Raw genomic sequence first — 17,993 nt, forward strand, 5'->3', positions numbered from 1 at the left:
TTATTTTGAATGCTTTTATACAACCTTTGATTAATTTCATTTCGTTTTTTGCATTTTTCAGAAATTAAAATGATATCAACTGAAAACCAATAAAAGAATAAAAATTATTAGAATTGGGAAGAAAAAAGAGCTTAGTAATGATCTTAGGACTAAAATTGTGAATTCACATAAGGATGGTTTAGGTTACAAGTCAATTTCCAAGAAATTTGAGGTCCCTACAGCAACAGTACAGGGCATCATCAAAAAATTCCAGAGCCACCACACAACAAACAACTTGATTGGTAGAGGAAGGAAAAGGAAACTGTCTGCTAGAGCCACCCGGAATATTGTAAGAAGTGTTAATGCAAATCCAACCACCACTACTAAGGACATTTTAGAAAATCTGGAGTCTTCTGGCATAAAAATATCAAGGCAAACATTGCAAAGGACTCTGCATGAAAATGGTCTGAAAGGAAGAAGACCACGAAGGACTCCATTGCACACCGGAAAACACCTTGCAGCACGTCTAAAGTTTGCTAGGACCCATGTGAATTCTCCAGAGTCCGTTTTCTCAAGTATTTTGTGGACTGACGAAACAAAAATTGAATTGTTTGGCCATATGGATGCTTCTTACGTTTGGAGGAAGAAAGGAGAAGCTTACAACCCAAAGAACACCATACCCACGGTGAAACATGGTGGTGGTAGCCTAATGTTTTGGGTCTCCTTTTCGGCTAGTGGTCCAGGTAGTTTGATCAAGATAGATGGAACCATGTAGAAGGAGCAATATTTGGAGATACTCAAGAAAAACATTAGACAGGATGCGGCGAAGCTCCATTTAGGACCAAACTGGGTCCTTCAACAGGATAATGATCCAAAACATACTGCCAAAATAGTCAAGAAATGGTTTGAGGATAATCAAATTAATGTTTTGGAATGGCCTAGCCAGAGTCCCGACCTGAACCCTATCGAAAACCTCTGGCACATATTGAAAACTGAGGTTAAAAAGCGGAAACCTAGAAATTTGAGGGATTTGGAGTACTACTGCATTGAAGAATGGTCAGAAATCAGTGTTGATGCTTGTAAAAACCTTGTTGATAAATATCCAAAACGGTTACAGGCAGTTATTAAGAATAAAGGGCATGCTATTGACTATTAGTAAGAGAGGTATGAATAATTTTGAACTAGTGCCATTATCGTTTTTCTTTGTATAATGTTTCAAACTTGCATAATTTATTTATTTGTTGAGTTTAAATTAAATGCTTATGCTTGATTTATTGTTTGAAATCCCTTTAATATTGTCTACCTTCTGGTTTGAGCAATATTCTTATAGAAATCTCAAAGATCCGAGGGGTATGAATAATAGCGGGCACAAGTGTATATATATATATATATATATATATATGATCAAAACTGCTGGGAAGCCATGATGTACTACACTGTTTTGTTTTTAAATTCCCGAAACAGTTTCATGGTAAACAACTGATGATCCCTTAAAAATAAATTATTACTGGTACTATAGTGAATTCGAGAGAGCCAGTTGATGCAGTGATTGTGTTCAGTTAGCATCAACCCTATTCAAGGTTTAACCGGCTTCTTCCGAAGGAGGAAGTTTCATGGGAGTATGAAATTCACAAGCCGCCCCCAGTCGTATGTATATTCCCGTTAGGAGAGATGACGACGTTAGGTTTTTGAAACTTTTTGCAGGGAGGTGTCGACGTCCTCTTACATACAGCACCTGGACTTCCAAAATTGGTCACCATTTTAATAATGACCAGGCTCAACGTTGCTTAACTTCGGTGATCTGACGGGAACCGGTGCGTCAACGTGATTATGCCGTATATGCAGTGATTGCAGGTGATGAATGACTAGTTTTTAAAACTGGAAAAGAAAAAGACAAGACATTCTAGCAAAATATAAATTTATAACTTAAAACATTGGAGCTTTAAGAATTGTTAAATAATGTTAAATTGAATTAAAAAAAAAATCTTTATATGATGATCTTACTACTAATCCTAAATCTAGGTAGAAAACTTCTTCCAACAACAATAAAAAAAAATCGTAAAAACACAGGTAATTGCCTAAATGTAGCGCATTAAACCTAGCATCTCAGCCGCCATTCTTGTTTTTCACGTGTCATTAAGCCAGCATACACTAGAATAAAACTTTACAAAAGAGAGCTTATAAAACGGTTTCCACGCGCTAAAAGTATACGGATCGGTGGCGAATTTAATTCTACTGCGTTTCTAATAAAGTACTTTTTTTATTTTTTATTTATGTTTACAGGCACTCGATTGTTAACTATTCTGTACTTTGCCAGCAAAAGTGTTCACGTTAAGTAATTCGGAAATATCGCTAGAAACAAAATGAACAGAAAATGACGAATAAATTGGCTACCTTATTTTTGATGTCTTTTTTTATGTATACGTTTTCTTTTTACTTTTAACATTTTTCACCTTCTTTAAAGTGGCAGCGTGTTCAATTTGATTCACTTTTTGACAATTGATAGGAGATTAGAGACCGCATCGAATTTACTGCCTTGTGAGAGAATCGCTCGAACGGTCGGTTAGGTCTCAATTTAAAATAGCATTTTTCATTAATGCGCGCAGAGATTTAATAGCCGCATTTTATAGTACATGCGTCCATTATGACTATATGGAGGTCTCATTTTGCCGGTCGGTCTGTCATGGTTAAGTTACAAATATAATTTTTGTTCGTCTATCGCGCTTAACATTAAAGTAACAAGCTCGTTGTTTTGTTACGCTTAAGTTTTAATAGTATTTTATTAGTCTGTCACGCTTAAGATTGAGATTGCAGTTTTGTTTATCTCCCACGTATACATTTAAAATAATAATTCAATTAGTCTGTCACACTTGAGTTTGGTATAGCAGTCTAGTTGGACTGTCACGTTAAGTTTCGAATACAAATTTCGTTGGTCTGTTACATGGGTTATGTACTTATTGCCTTGGTCTGTCATATAAAGTTTGGAATAGCAGTTAATTTGGTCTGTGAAACTTAAATTTCAATAGTATTTTCTTTGGTCTGTCATGCTTAAGTTTGAAACACAAATTTCCTAGGTCTCTATCGTCTGTATTTGTCTGCCCTGCTTAGCTATAATTAGTATGTAAACGTGTTGGTAAGCACGTCGTCTGCGCATATAATATCCTGAATAAAATCAAATAATTATATTTTGGACCAAGCAGAAAACTTTTTGAATTTATATATATATATATATATATATATATATATATATATATATATATATATATATATAGGGGTCATGGATGTTTGTTTAAAATACATGAAAAAACTTACATTTTATTTTCATTTTCTATTTAAAAAGCCATTCTTAACATGGAGAGAGTGTTTTTTACTATTCTCTACTTTATCATCAATCAAAACACCAACGAACGTATTTATCTCTCCCCCACTCTTTCTCTCACTCTCTCTCTCTCTCACTGCGAGAAGATGTTACACAAGGGTCGGAAAGCGGGATCGAAGAGCACTCTGGCTTGCAAAATTACCTGGGTATCCGCGCCTGCATTCCCCTAGTAGGGGTACCTCAGGCAATTAGCAATAAACTAACCCCTTAGCAAAGAAAAAAGACACATCCTGGGCGAATGGATGTTCTACAACTGCTCATGACTATCAACATATCATATTGAATTTATTTATTTGTCTTTCTGGGAGCCATTTAAATCCTTTAAAAGGCCATATTTTTATTCAATAAACTAGTGAGACCCAATTGACTCGAGTCTACGGATCGATGTCGCTAGGCGCCCCTCTGTTGGGCGCTAATGTTTGCAACATCTCTCCACTCACACACACGCACACACACATACACACACAAATATTAGCGAACACACAGTTAACCTAGAATGACTGCTTGAATTCCTTGATATCATCTGCTCATTTTAAAACAACTCATCAATTGAAATACCCACAACCTTCATCGGTGAACTATTTTTCTAATATAAACACAAAGAACATTGATTCTTATAAATCACTTAAAATGGATTACAATTTATTTAATTGAGCAGAGAAGTTTTGAATACGAGTTTCCTAACCCCTGAAGCAAACTGCTCTTAATTAATCGAGTCAGTTGATTCTCATATAATAAATTTCCCTTGTAGTTACTAGAACTATAAAAACATTCACATACATTATGTTTTTCCTATTGCTTTAAACTTCCATTTTAAACATATAAATAATCTATTTAATGCATACGTGTCTTCTGAACTCATTATTTGATTAAATTGTGATAGTGTTTCTCGTTTTACCACATTTAATGAGAAACCTAAAAATCTTTTTCACTGCAAATATTTCTCTAAATCCGGCTGATCCAAACCCCATTAGAAAACGCCCTTAAAGAACCCCTCCTCCACCAAAACTGGCTTGAAACATATCCCTAAAAACTGGTGGCATCCTCCCCTAAACATACATTCGTTTTCGTTTAGCTCCAGCTGGGGAATTTTCCCTTTGTTTCAAAATCAACAAAGTCTAAATCATTTCTTGAATGATCTTTTCCCTGTTGAGCGTGAGGTGTTGATGGTCTTAAGCAGTTGTAGAACATCCATTCGCCCAGGATGTGTCTTTTTTCTTTGCTAAGGGGTTAGTTTATTGCTAATTGCCTGAGGTACCCCTACTAGGGGAATGCCGACGCGGATACCCAGGTAATTTTGCAAGCCAGAGTGCTCTTCAATCCCGTTTTTCCGACCCTTGTGTAACATCTTCTCGCAGTGAGAGAGAGAGAGAGAGAAAGAGAGAGAGAGCGAGAGAAAGAGTGGGGGAGAGATAAATACATTCGTTGGTGTTTTGATTGATGATAAAGTAGAGAATAGTAAAAAACACTCTCTCCATGTTAAGAATGGCTTTTAAAATAGAAAATGAAAATAAAATGTAACTTTTTTCATGTATTTTAAACAAACATCCATGACACCCCCTATATATATATATATATATATATATATATATATATATATATATATATATATATACTGTTAAAGCAAAATCAAGATATCAAAAAGGGTGTTCATCGCAACAAAAAGTGTGTATTTCATTTTACGTTACAATTGTTTCCATGTCCAGTCGAACAATTTCAAACATTATATCGTTTGAAAATTTTTCCAAAACCAGCATTTCTACAGACTTTATGAATAAACACACTTTTGACAATAGAGTATTTTTGAAGAAAAAGAAAAAATGAACAATTCTCTTAACAGGAAAAGCACGTGAGAAACATTTACCTTTGCTGTAGCTACAGAGAAGCCCATTTTAATATTAATATATTGCCTAATTTTCGTATCCTTATTTAAGAACAGAGTCATGAGACGTTTTCACAGAAAACCCTAAGCTGTTTAAAAAAAAAATTTTATACAATCTATTCGTTGAGTTCCTAAATTTGATCTTGCTGTTTCTTTATTTCCCAATAATTAATTTTTTATAAAAAGAGTTTTTCAATTTTTATTTCTATATTTGTAGTATGGCCGTAACAACCTTGCAATAGCGTTACGGTTAATTTTAGTTTCGTATTAATGGTAAGTAATGTTTACAGATTGTCGTTATTATAGTACTTAGATTTAAGACCATTTTAGGTTTAAAGTTTAATTGAATATGAGAATAAATAAAAAGCTGTATTATATATATAAATCCTTGTACAACATTTCGTGTGTATATTACATATACGTATATATATATATATATATATATATATATATATATATATATATATATATATATATATATATATATATATTATTTTAAAATATTTTTATAACGCGTTTCAAGCTTAGGTTCGCTCTCTTCAGATATTTTCATAAAAAGTTTTTTTTTTAATGGGAGTTTGAAATGTTATTTTTACATCTGCTGATACTAAATGTGTTTTTCAGAGTGAGGTGGTCTCAGACATTCTGTCCCCAACAGTAAGTGTTGGTAGTGTCCGGTCAGAGTTAAAACAATTGTTGATGGCTACACTCTTTTAAATATACTTTTTTCTCTCGTTGGAACTACACAACCATCACTTTAAATTTTCAATGCACTTTTGCCAGGAATCTAATGACGCATCTCTACTTCTGCATGCACGTTCATGACGTGTGTTTGCTTTCTTTGAGTCTCACATTCAATATCTACAACAGGGCGATTAAACTTTCAGGTCATGAATACATAAGTCTAGTTATCATAAAAATTCAATTTGCAATCTCCTGTGATCGATTCGGGCGGAATGCAAAAATAGGAGACATTACATTTGGAAGGCCCCATCCGTTTGTATATATATATATATATATATATATATATATATATATATATATATATATATATATATATATATATATATATATATATATATATTCCTTTCAATAAACAATCCCCCTACCGCTTTTACAGTGCTCAAGCAGTTTATTTATTTACACACAAACAAATAGCGAGTTTCGCTTTATAGGCAATTAAGCAGCGGTTGAGATATATTTACGACAGTGCTCTACACAAAGGGCGAGAGGTTTAAAATATATACTCATTCACATGATATTTCAATTTATGCGGATCGAATATGTATTATTATAGAATCAATTCCTCGTTTATCATTATATATTACAAGAAATTATTAGCAAAAAAAAAAAAAAAAACAAGATTATAATAATGATAATATCGTTCATTAAATTCCGTTTGTCTTTGTTAAAAATATCACGTCAGCTGATAGTTGGGCTTTACGATGAATGCCGTGGTAAAGCCATTTCTGATTAATGGTTAGTTTGTAAATATGCAAACGAGGAAATGATTGGCGGCGATTTTAAATGGCACCTCTTCTTTTATCGTAAATTGAACTCATTAATAAGAAAGAAAAAAAATAAAATAAAATGGTAAAGCACTCCCGAGCTTGAACAGGGGATTATTCGATCTGTAGTCGAATGCTCTATCATTGAGCTATATTTCCAGATAACAATAATTTTTAAAAAATAATTTGATGAGGTTTTATTATTTCTCTTTTTGGCCAGTGTAACATAAAATATTCCCCTGTAAAAATTGTTCTTTTTAGAGAAAAAGACTATTTTTAAAATCGGATTTTTTTGATTTTCGATACTTATCAGATGAATTTCTGTACAAAACATATCTTAGAATACTGCCAGACATTTTTTATTACATTTTCACCCCAAAAAGGCACAGCGCCACTTTTATGTAGGGGGCTACTATCCAGGACATAAGTTCCAGGGATATTATGAAGGGAGTTGAGCAGAAAGATGTCTGTTCAAATTACACTTCTGTATGTCAGTACAGTTGGGGAAGCAGGAACCCGGAAGAGAATTCCAAAGTCTAGCAGTTGTGGTGGGAAAAACTATAAGAGTAGAAGGCTTTCTTAAATTTAGGACTCTCTACTGTGTAGAGGTGGGACTACTGCTTTTTGGGTTTGTCCGGGGTTTTTTACGTGGAGGGGGTACAAGGTCTTGTAGTTTGTCGGAGCATCCACCATTAAAATACTTATTAAACAGGCAGAGGGGTGCAATATTTCGTCGATGGAACAGAGGTTGAAGTTTAGATGATAGTTCGGAACCTATCAGAGTGACAACTCTCTTTGAACCCTGTCCAGGAGTGAGAGACTAGTAGCAGATGCACCAGCCCAAAATGTAACAACACTACTCCATACACTAGCGAATGGTGGCCTTATAGCGGCACAGGATACTTTCAGGCATAAGTAATATTCTAGGACGGTAGAGAGAGCCCACATTCTTCGAAGTAGCCTTGGCAATACCCTAGATGTATCTGTTCCAGCTATTGTTCACTGTGAATGTTAAACCGAGGAGTTTGAACGAAGTACTTTCAGGTAATGTATCTTTAGCCATAGCCATTGGTGGTTGGAAAGGTTTCTTGTAATTGTAAATGGAAACGAGCTTAGTCTTGGCAGCATTGAACGTCACCATCCATTTTTGACCCCATTCCACTATAGATTGGAGGTATTGTTCTAGGGGTTTTCGTTATTGCCTTGGATGTTAGTCCATTCGTTTTCCTCTCGTGCCTATTAGAGAGTATGGTGTCGTCAGCAAATATACTCATCTCAGAGACTATTTTATCAGGAAGGTCATTTATAAATACCAGGAAAAATAAAGGATCTCTGAGGTATACCCGCAATTATACAATATTTTTTAGATGTACGATCATTGAGGACAACCCGGATTATTCTCTTATTAAGGAAGGATTTAATTATGTTAAGTATTCGTCCAGTAATACCATAAGATCTGATTTTCATGGGACGACCATCGTGCCATGCCCTTTCAAAAGCTTTCGATATATCTAGGGCTACTGTTTTTTCCTTCACTGCCTTATCCAAGGGAGACTAAAACTTGCTGCTATGGTTTCAAATGATCTGCAAGAGTTGACTTAATTCCAAATATTTCTTATATGTTATATATCTTCTGTTTTGAAAATAGGGTACAGTTATGAATATCTCCAGTATCATATAGTGTTTATGCACAACGAAATTCATTTATGTATGAAAACCAAAGAGGGGAGATATAACATATGCGAAATATTTGGAAACAAGTCCCCTCTTGCTGGTATGAAACCATAGCAGCAAGTTTTAGTCTCCCCTCCATCAAAGTCAGAGATTTGGGGGAAGTATCAAATATTTTGTAATTTATATGCAAAAGTAGGAAAACAAATGACTATGATTGAAACATTGATAAAGGTGCAGTATCTTTCCATCCTCAAAAAATCCTATAAATTTACCGCTTTGGGTGCGGAACACAAAAATAACGTTTAAAATTCCAATAATCGAGTAGATTTAAAGATAGCAAGAAATTATAGTTTAAAAATGTGGGGGATCACTTTTCTATATTAATTTAACGTAAAATGAACACGCATTGTGTAGCCACTTCTTTGGCAGGGGGAGAGAGCGTATGTTATTTTATTAGATGTGATATTTATTTGGTAATTGCGACCTGATAGACCAACACAAAGCCTACCTTAAAAAACTTTGTTTTAAATAGGTTTTCGGGTGTGCTGAAAACGAATATCGCATTTAAATTTACCGCAAATAAGTATTTATATAGATATAAAGCAATGTAATTCTTTATGTTATAAGTGATGGCCATTGTTGTACGCACAATCGCGCATATTTTTATTTAATACCCGAAAAAGTATTTATTTGCAAAAAATTAAATGCGATATTCGTTTTCAGCACACCTGAATACCTATAAAAAACAAGTTTTTTAAGGTAGGTTTTGCATTTGTCCACCAGGCCACAATAAACATCACACCTACAAATAAGAACAGAGCCCCTAAAAAAAGTGCCCATAAAGAAGGTGCCCATTTTATGTTAAATTAATACAGGAAAGTGATTCCCCACTTTTTGAAACTATAATTTTTCCATATATTAGGAACTACTAGTTTCCCGGAATTTCAAACGTTATTTTCGTTTTCAGTGCCCTCGAAAACGTATAAAGTGGTATATGTGCAACCTTAAGGAGAAATGTCACATAGCCCACTACATAATGCAGGCAATTACATTTCCGAGTCTTCATTTATTAAATTCTGATCAATAGTCGCTGAGATTTTATGAGATTGAATATGCATCGCTGAAAAGCACGGGTGCTTAAGCACTTATTGTACAGAAAATAAATATTGTATTCATATGCTAATAATAAGGTCACTAAAACTAAGACAATACTTTTCTATTTACAACATTTTTTGTACAATTTGAGTGTTTTAAAAAAACTTTTATGTTTTCCTTTCGCTTAACTATCCAGTTTTACATCGCTCCCTTTTTCTCTCTCTCACACATACACGTAACTATTTCTCGCGTACGTAACGAAAACAGAGGGAGTAGGAGTGTTGAAATCTATGAGAGTGAAAGTGAGAGGTGTTTTCTTTCACCGCCGCTGTTTCTATTAATAATGAGTGTTGTTTTTTAAAAGGGAGAAATTTTTTTGAAACTGCGACAGACTTTACGAAGTTGAATGTTTTTAGCCGTTAAAAAAAACCCCAAAAAACTATTTGATCAAATTAAATGAAATTGTTTGTATTAAAAGCGATATAAAAATTCCGGAATTGGAATAACGGATTGAAGACGTTGCTATTTACGCATGCCAAACCGGATGTTGAAAACCGGAAATCTGATTGCAAACATACAATATCCATAGACTTTTAGTATTATATATATATATATATATATATATATATATATATATATATATATATATATATATATATATATATATAAAGGTCACTGGGAAAACAACCGAAGCAGCAAGACTGAAGTTGGCTTACAGGACACAATATATACAAATGTAGGCTAATTTGGGTATAAATTATTAGTTTTATAATATATTTTTTTAACAATTGTGATAAAAGTTTTAATGTTGATTAGTAGTATAATCTTCAAAACGCCTGCATATTTTCATGTAGTTTCGTTTCATAGAACCAAAGATATAAGCATTTCAATATTTAATTTGACTACAAGTATATATATATATATATATATATATATATATATATATATATATATATATATATATATATATATATATATACTTCAGAATAACATTATCTCACAAATCAACTGCTATGGAAACCTGTAAATATAGGTTTTACAAAACATTATTGGCAGTTATATTCTATAAGGACTATCTCATCTAAATAAAAATTGCTCGATATACAAGATAGAGACAATAAATCAAATTTTAGTCATTAGACTTTCGCAAATAAGGTGTAGACTATTATAATTATTTGCTAATATTTTCTTCTCTAAAGAGATGGTAGACATCGAAATCCTATAGGATTCGAATTTGAGGGTATCAAAACCAAAGCAACATATGATGAAAGTAAAAATAAAATAGATAAACCCCATAATTTATTATACCATACCTGTTCACACTGAAACACTTATCGCAATATTCTGTGTATCTATATTAAAAAAACTTGTTAAACTTTGTGACATATTTCCAATCTATAGAGGTCAGGTGCGAACCAACAACTCATAATTTTATTATAACATATTTTTTCAAACTGAAACATAATTATCAAAGTATACTAATGCATATAAATATAAAAAGTCGTTATTAAAGTTTGTGCCTATTTCCATTCTATGGAGGCCAGGCGCGAACGCAGACCCCCAATTTTATTATACCATCCCTATTTAAGTTAAAACATACTTATCAAAGTATTCTTATGTACATCTATATCAAAAACACTTGTAAACGTTTTTTTTTTAATTTTTAAATTTGTTATTTCCATATATATATATGTGTATATATAAATATAAATATAAATATAAATATATATATATATATATATATATATATATATATATATATATATATATATATGTGTGTGTGTGTGTGTATATCAATAAATAACAACACTAAACAGCTGGGTAAATCTACTACAAGGTAATAGTAAATGCAATTACACATTTGACATTATATAGAATTTGGCAAGTCAGAAACACAAAATCTATAAGTGTGTTTGTTTGCTATAGCATTGCAGGTTCAATCCCTAGTTACTTCTTGTCAAACCCCTATGGAACTATTTCATATGGAAAGAATCTCGCTTACTACCACAGATGCAGATCGAATGCAAAAGCTTATTTTTCATCAATAATCAAATATTGTTTAATTCATCCAATGCTTTGAATCTTCTCTTAGTATTCATCATCAGAAACTAATATTCTGTCAATCTCGTCGTCTATTATCCTCGATTTGTTTTTATCCATGATACCCATGGGTTGAAAATATCTAGTGCAATAATAATATGTGTAAGCATGTTTTCATATTTGCATAAAACCGAACAAACGCAGATATATAGGTGATACCGGCATGAATTGTTATTGTGTCAATTGACACGTGAATATTCGGCTATTTAAGAAAGCCAAAAAGCATTACCTGTAACCAATCTTTGAACGGCCTACAGCGATTGCAAAATTCAGGTTGATTTCCGATTGAGATGCTTAAAATATAAAGAGATTAGCATCTACGGTGACAGTTCAGTTATCAGCTCCCGGAAAAGCTGCGCGTATTGAAACACCGAGAAAATTGGCGCCGCTGGTTCAAGGTGTTATTTGCATGGCTTTTTGTTTTAGTTTGCCAGTTGACACATTTACAAAACAGGTAAAATCCGATAGAAAAATATGATCGCAAGGTTACATTCGCATATACGTATTCAGGAGTCGTTCCAAAAATAAAGCCTCCTATTTTTACATTCAAAAAGTTGATAAACTACGAAGACGGAAGTGGTACTACTAAATAAAGTACCTTTTGTGTTCCAGAATACATTTTTCTACATAGTCATCACCATTCTCAATGCACTCTTGCCAGCGATGAATGGTGGGTGTTTTTTTACTCTTAAATCACCGGCATAGGGCCGCTGCGGAAAAGGTAGGCTCTCTCTACTGTGCTAGAAAACTATTGACACCTGAAAGTATTCTGTACCTCTATAAGGCCACCATTCGCCTATGTATGGAGTATTGTTCTCACATTTGGGCTGGTGCATCTGCTACTAGTCTCTCGCTCCTAAAGAAGGTTCAAAAAAGAGTCGCCAATCTGATAGGCCCTGAACTGGCATCTAAGCTTCAGCCTCTGTCCCATCGACGAAACGTTGCACCCCTCTGCCTGTTCTACAAGTATTTTAATGGTGAATGCTCTGACGAACTACAGACACTTGTGCCCCAACGACATAGACACCCTCGCAAACCTGACAGGCAGCTAAATCCCACCCACACAGTAGAGATCCCTAGATGTAAAAGATCTTTCTACTCCAGTAGTTTCTTCCTCAGAACCGCTAGACTCTGGAATTCAATTCCAGGTTCCTGCTTCCCTAACCGTACTGACATTCAGAAGTTCAAGTGCAACGTGAACTGACATCTTGCTGCCCAAATCCCAACATCGTGCCCCAGTAGTTGCTGACCCTGATAGTAGCCCCCTACACCAAAGTGCGCCTTGTTTGGGGCGAAAATGTAATATATATATATATATATATTTTTTTTTTTTCAAGTCGGTTTCTACTTAACCCATAGTTGGAACCCTAACAGGTACTACCACTCCGGGTCAGAGTGAACATGGGAGCAATGGCAATTAAAAAGTGCCTCTACACTTCCCAAAGCCCGCAAGCTGGGGCCTCACCATCGGATAGAGTTTAAGGTCATATTCAGGACCGTGACGTTTTTAAAACTAGGCGATCACACATAAACACAAGTATAAATATCTGACGCACATTCAATAAGACACTCGTTACATACACGTGTATATATGTACAGAATATATACACACACCCCTACACGAATACAACATTATATCTAAAATTATTAAAAATAAATAACATATTCGTTAATGCCGTTTGTCGTTTTATAGAAATCCAGCGTCAATTTCATATTGACATAAAAATGCACGAAAACTTGATATTATTGTTGTGATTTCATTAGTTTTTCTATAAGCAAAACTGGACTATATTTTTGCACCCCCCACAAAAAAAAAACAATAATTTCCTTCTACAAAAACAATCAAACCAAAAACCATGATGCGTATCGTTTCAGTTACAGTTTACTTTACCCACTAAAAATAAAACATGAAGAAATAAATAAATAAAAATCTTAGTTTGTATTTTTTTTTAACAAAAGCATTTATTCTCGTTATTTCGGCACCACTTAAAAAGTCTCCCGCTATCACCTACCCATTTTGTGTTTCTCTTTCTTCCGACCTGCTAATAACAGCCGCCCATTCTCGGCTTCGATTTTACATGTCTATTCTCTTCGACGTCCACTTTGCTTCTCTCGATTATGTGGTGTATTTTTGCTCCTTTTTCATTTTTCCTCTCGCGCACACTTCCTAATTTGCATATGCGCATTTTCGGCTACTGCTGCTACCGTTAATTTCTTTGCAAGGCAGTCATCCCTCGCTGCTGCTGATATTTCCCCATGCGCTCATATGCACTGTTACAAATATTGACATAAAAAAGAATCTTAAAAGGGTTGATATGCCGTAAAATGAAATTAGAAAAACAAAAACTAAACAAAAAACAATAAAACAAAACAAAAAACCCCACCATCAATGAATATTTGAACACATAAAGAACTGGAAAAACAGAATCCCCCCAAATTACTGGATTCGACATTTAAAAACCCGAAACGGTTGATGTGCTGTAAAATAATACAACCAAACCAAATCAGCGTCTCCAAATATTTTTTTACGTTTTCAGCGTCCCAAATTGTATTTTTTTAAAACTATCATTCTATACGTTTCATTTTAGCTGTAAAATTATATTTCAATTTCAAATGTAGTTAAATTAAAAACAAAAATTCATACAGATTTAACTTAATATCGATTCTATATTCAAATTAAAAAAAATATATATATCGTTCTGATTTTTTTTTTAAATAAGGATCAATAATTCGCTATATTTGAATTGTTTAGATTACTTCGCTGGTACAATGGCGTAATGGATAAAGTAGTTAGTTAAATTTGGTTCTTACGTGATGCTCTGAAGGTTGGAGATTCAATCCTCAGAGCGGGCTATACTAAAAATACAATTGCGAATGACTGAAGCTTTCTGCCCGGTAATAGCTGACAGAAAAAAAAAAATGATATCATCGTGGATAATATAAAAAGGTTCTGTACGAAATTAGTGACAGATTCCCGAATCTGACAGAATGATCTCTGAGTTCGACAGGATACACCCCTAAGATTGAAGATTATATTGCCTGAAACATTGTGAGACTTACCTTCCAGATGAGAACATTAGTTAGAATAATCCAAATAATATAAGACAAAAAATAGCCATAAATCTATATACAAAAATGTTACACTGCCTGTCTGTGAAACGGTCTCTACCAGATTTCTCTGTCAAATTTTGATCCACAGATTTAAAACTTGATATATAAGGAATTTATGCCTGTGGAACAAATTCGATTTGGTATTAAACCGGTAAAAATAGCTGCTAAAATATCAAAATTGAAACTTGGCCGAGGTAACTCGCTTAAACATATTATTTGTACGTATGCACAAACATGAGTTAAAGTCGCTTGATCTTTAACGTTTTCTCATTCATCTGTCGATAGCTAAAACGGAGCGCTTAATTGTTTTTATTTAGCTGAAGGTACTCAAGTCATATATATATATATATATATATACATATATATATATTACTTTAAAAATCACTACTATATATTGGGTACAATATAATAATCGACAGAGATTTAACTTTGTAGTAATAAATACGGAATCTACATAAATTAAAATATAATGTTTAAGCGTATTTTACGACTATACAACGCCGAGTGACCTGCTGATATATATATATATATATATATATATATATATATATATATATATATATATATATATATGCAACATACTTATATGTGTGCGTGGTGTTGCCAAGCTAATCAAGATTTGATGTCAACCAAGTTTTGTTCAGTTTCGTTTAAACTAAAATCTCAATGTTTAAACTGCTTCTCTAATCTTGTGTTAAAATGTGTATAAGAAAAGTAGCAAATTAAGTTAATAATGATTGCAATGATATTCTAGATCTAGCTGAACACACATAAATGATGTCTCTACATAGCTATATTGCTTATAGAGTATTGTCCCTCGATGTAATTTTATTTAGACATTTTTATATGAATGCAAAACAAATAAAGTGCGCGTTTGTGTTTCTTCTTATTGGCCTCTAAGTGCTTTCGTAGACTGTATCTGCGTAGGCGTTCGTATACATGTATCTATGAGTGTATATTTGTCTCTGCATTTTGTGTGCGTATGCTAAAGAAAGTAAATATAGCTCGTTAATCTGATACGCCGTTTTGCAATGTTTAATCTGTCATGAAAAAAAATATGGCGTCGCATGTTATCGGGAGATTCATTTCAAATTAAGCGTTTAGAGCAAAAAAAAAAAAAAAAATACGGAGTTAAAAATTTATTTTTTTAGGGTGACATCTAAATAGAAAAAAAAGGGCAATTTAAATGTAATTTGAATGGAGACAGGAATACAACGATAATAGCGAATGATGATCATATCAAATTACGAAACAGAGAACTGGCAAAAAATATGGCAAAAAGTATGGTGTAAAGAAAACGCAACGCAAAAAGAAGTAAAAATATATGACGACAAAAATAAAAAAAAACACTAATCGATCGAAGTTTTTTTCGGATAAAAAGGAACTTCAGCATGGAACGAGATTTTCATTGCTCAACACGCACAGTGACTTTATGTTGGGTAGATCTAAGTATCTATATACGATGATATGTTCGTCAGTAGGTTTGCCCCAGGAAGATAGAGTCTTATCTCTCTACGAGGGTAGAGATAGACATAAATTGGGTTTTTAATATGGGGAACCTCCCCCCCCAACAAAAAGAGCACGGGATTGAAACGAAAATAAAGATCGCTTTGCTCAAGAAAGGTTTTCATCATTGACCGAGGACAGAAAATATGAAGTGTAGTATCTGAACAGATACTACACGTTGCACCTAATCTGTTGGTCGATCTGACATACTTAATTTTGAAACAATATTTTCGTTGGTCTCTCACGTTTGAGTTTCATTTAGTATTTCCATTTTTATCACGCTGAACTTTTAGACAACATATTATTGGGTGCATAATGATACGTTTTTTAAAAGAATTTTCGTTGGTCAATCAACTAAAGTTTCAAAATAGAACATTCTTTTGTATGTAGCTTTTAAGTATGGAATAATAACTTTTGACACTAAACCTGCAAACTGAATACACTTTAGATACGTCTAAACATTTTTACAAGAGGCTTTGTCGATCAGTCCGTTTATAATTAATAACCTTTAAATATAATCCTCGTTGACATGTCCTGTTTAATTTGGAAATATCATTTCTGTTAGTCTGTCACATTTAAGCTTTAATTAGTATTTACATTGTTGGTTGGTTGTTTTTGTTTTACGGCATATCAACGCTTTTCGGGTTATTTAACGCTGAATCCAAAGATTTTGAAGAAAATTTTTTTTTAATAGAATATATTTATTGTTTTCACGTCGGTTTCTATTCAACCCATAGTTGGGACCCTAACAGGTACTATCACTCCGGGTCAGAGTGGACCTGGGAGCAATGGTAATTAAAGGGTGGCTCCACACTCCCAAAGCCCACAAGCTGGGGCCTCACCACCGGATATAGTTTAAGGTCATATCCAGGACCAGTATTTACATTGGTTAGTCATATATCAGAATATAATAGCATGTTAATGTTTTTGCTACATTTTACATGGAATTTATTTCTTGATCCATCACTATTAAGTCTGAAATAATATTTCTGTTTTCTTAGCATACTTAAATTTCAAATAGGATTTTAGCTGACTCGTTGTGCGTAAGTTTAAATAATATTTTGGTTAGTCCGTCATGCGTAAGTTTTAAATAATATTTTAGTTGATTTGTCATGCGTAAGTTTAAAATAATATTAGGGTTAATTCGTCATGCGCAAGTTTGAAATATTATTTTGGTTGATCCATCTTGCGTAAGATTGAAATAATACTTTGGTTGATCCGACATGCGTATGTTTAAAATAATATTTTGCTTGATCCGTCATGCGTAAATTTGACATAATATTATGGTTGATTCATCATGCCTAAGTTTGAAATAATACTTTAGTTGATCCGTCATGCGTACGCTTAAAATAATATTTTGGTTGATTCGTCATGCGTAATTTTGAAAAAAATATTTTAGTAGATCCGTCATGCCTAGGTTTGAAATAATATTTCGGTTGACCCGTCATGCGTAAATTTGAAATAATATTTTGGTTAACCCGTCATGCGTAAGTTTGAAATAATATTTTGGTTGATCCGTCATGCATAAGTTTGAAATAATATTTTGACTGATTCGTCATGCGTATGTTTGAAATTTTGCTGTTGTTGTCCATCACGTTTGAACTTAGTGTACTATTTTTGTTGATTCGTTAATCTTAAGTAGTATTTTGCGGATTAATCGTTTTTATGTTCGAGATTACATTTTTGTTGATCCCTCGCTCTTTGATGTACTATATCTGTTGATCCGCCATGCTTAAGTTTCAAATAGTATTCTCCTCAT

The 17,993-nt window shown here is 33.4% G+C and overlaps 1 protein-coding gene and 1 pseudogene across 1 annotated transcript in view; both read right to left on the reverse strand.

Annotated features, from left to right (window-relative positions):
* LOC145291494 (cholecystokinin receptor-like) overlaps positions 1-17,993 on the reverse strand; it is a 529,253-nt gene that overhangs the window by 300,281 nt on the left and 210,979 nt on the right. The window lies entirely within an intron of this gene.
* Positions 1,703-1,820, reverse strand: LOC145291645 (5S ribosomal RNA; annotated as a pseudogene).

This window comes from Euprymna scolopes, chromosome 12, assembly GCF_053919585.1.
Source record: "Euprymna scolopes isolate OS-2025 chromosome 12, ASM5391958v1, whole genome shotgun sequence".
Classification (NCBI taxonomy): Eukaryota; Metazoa; Mollusca; class Cephalopoda; order Sepiida; family Sepiolidae; genus Euprymna; species Euprymna scolopes.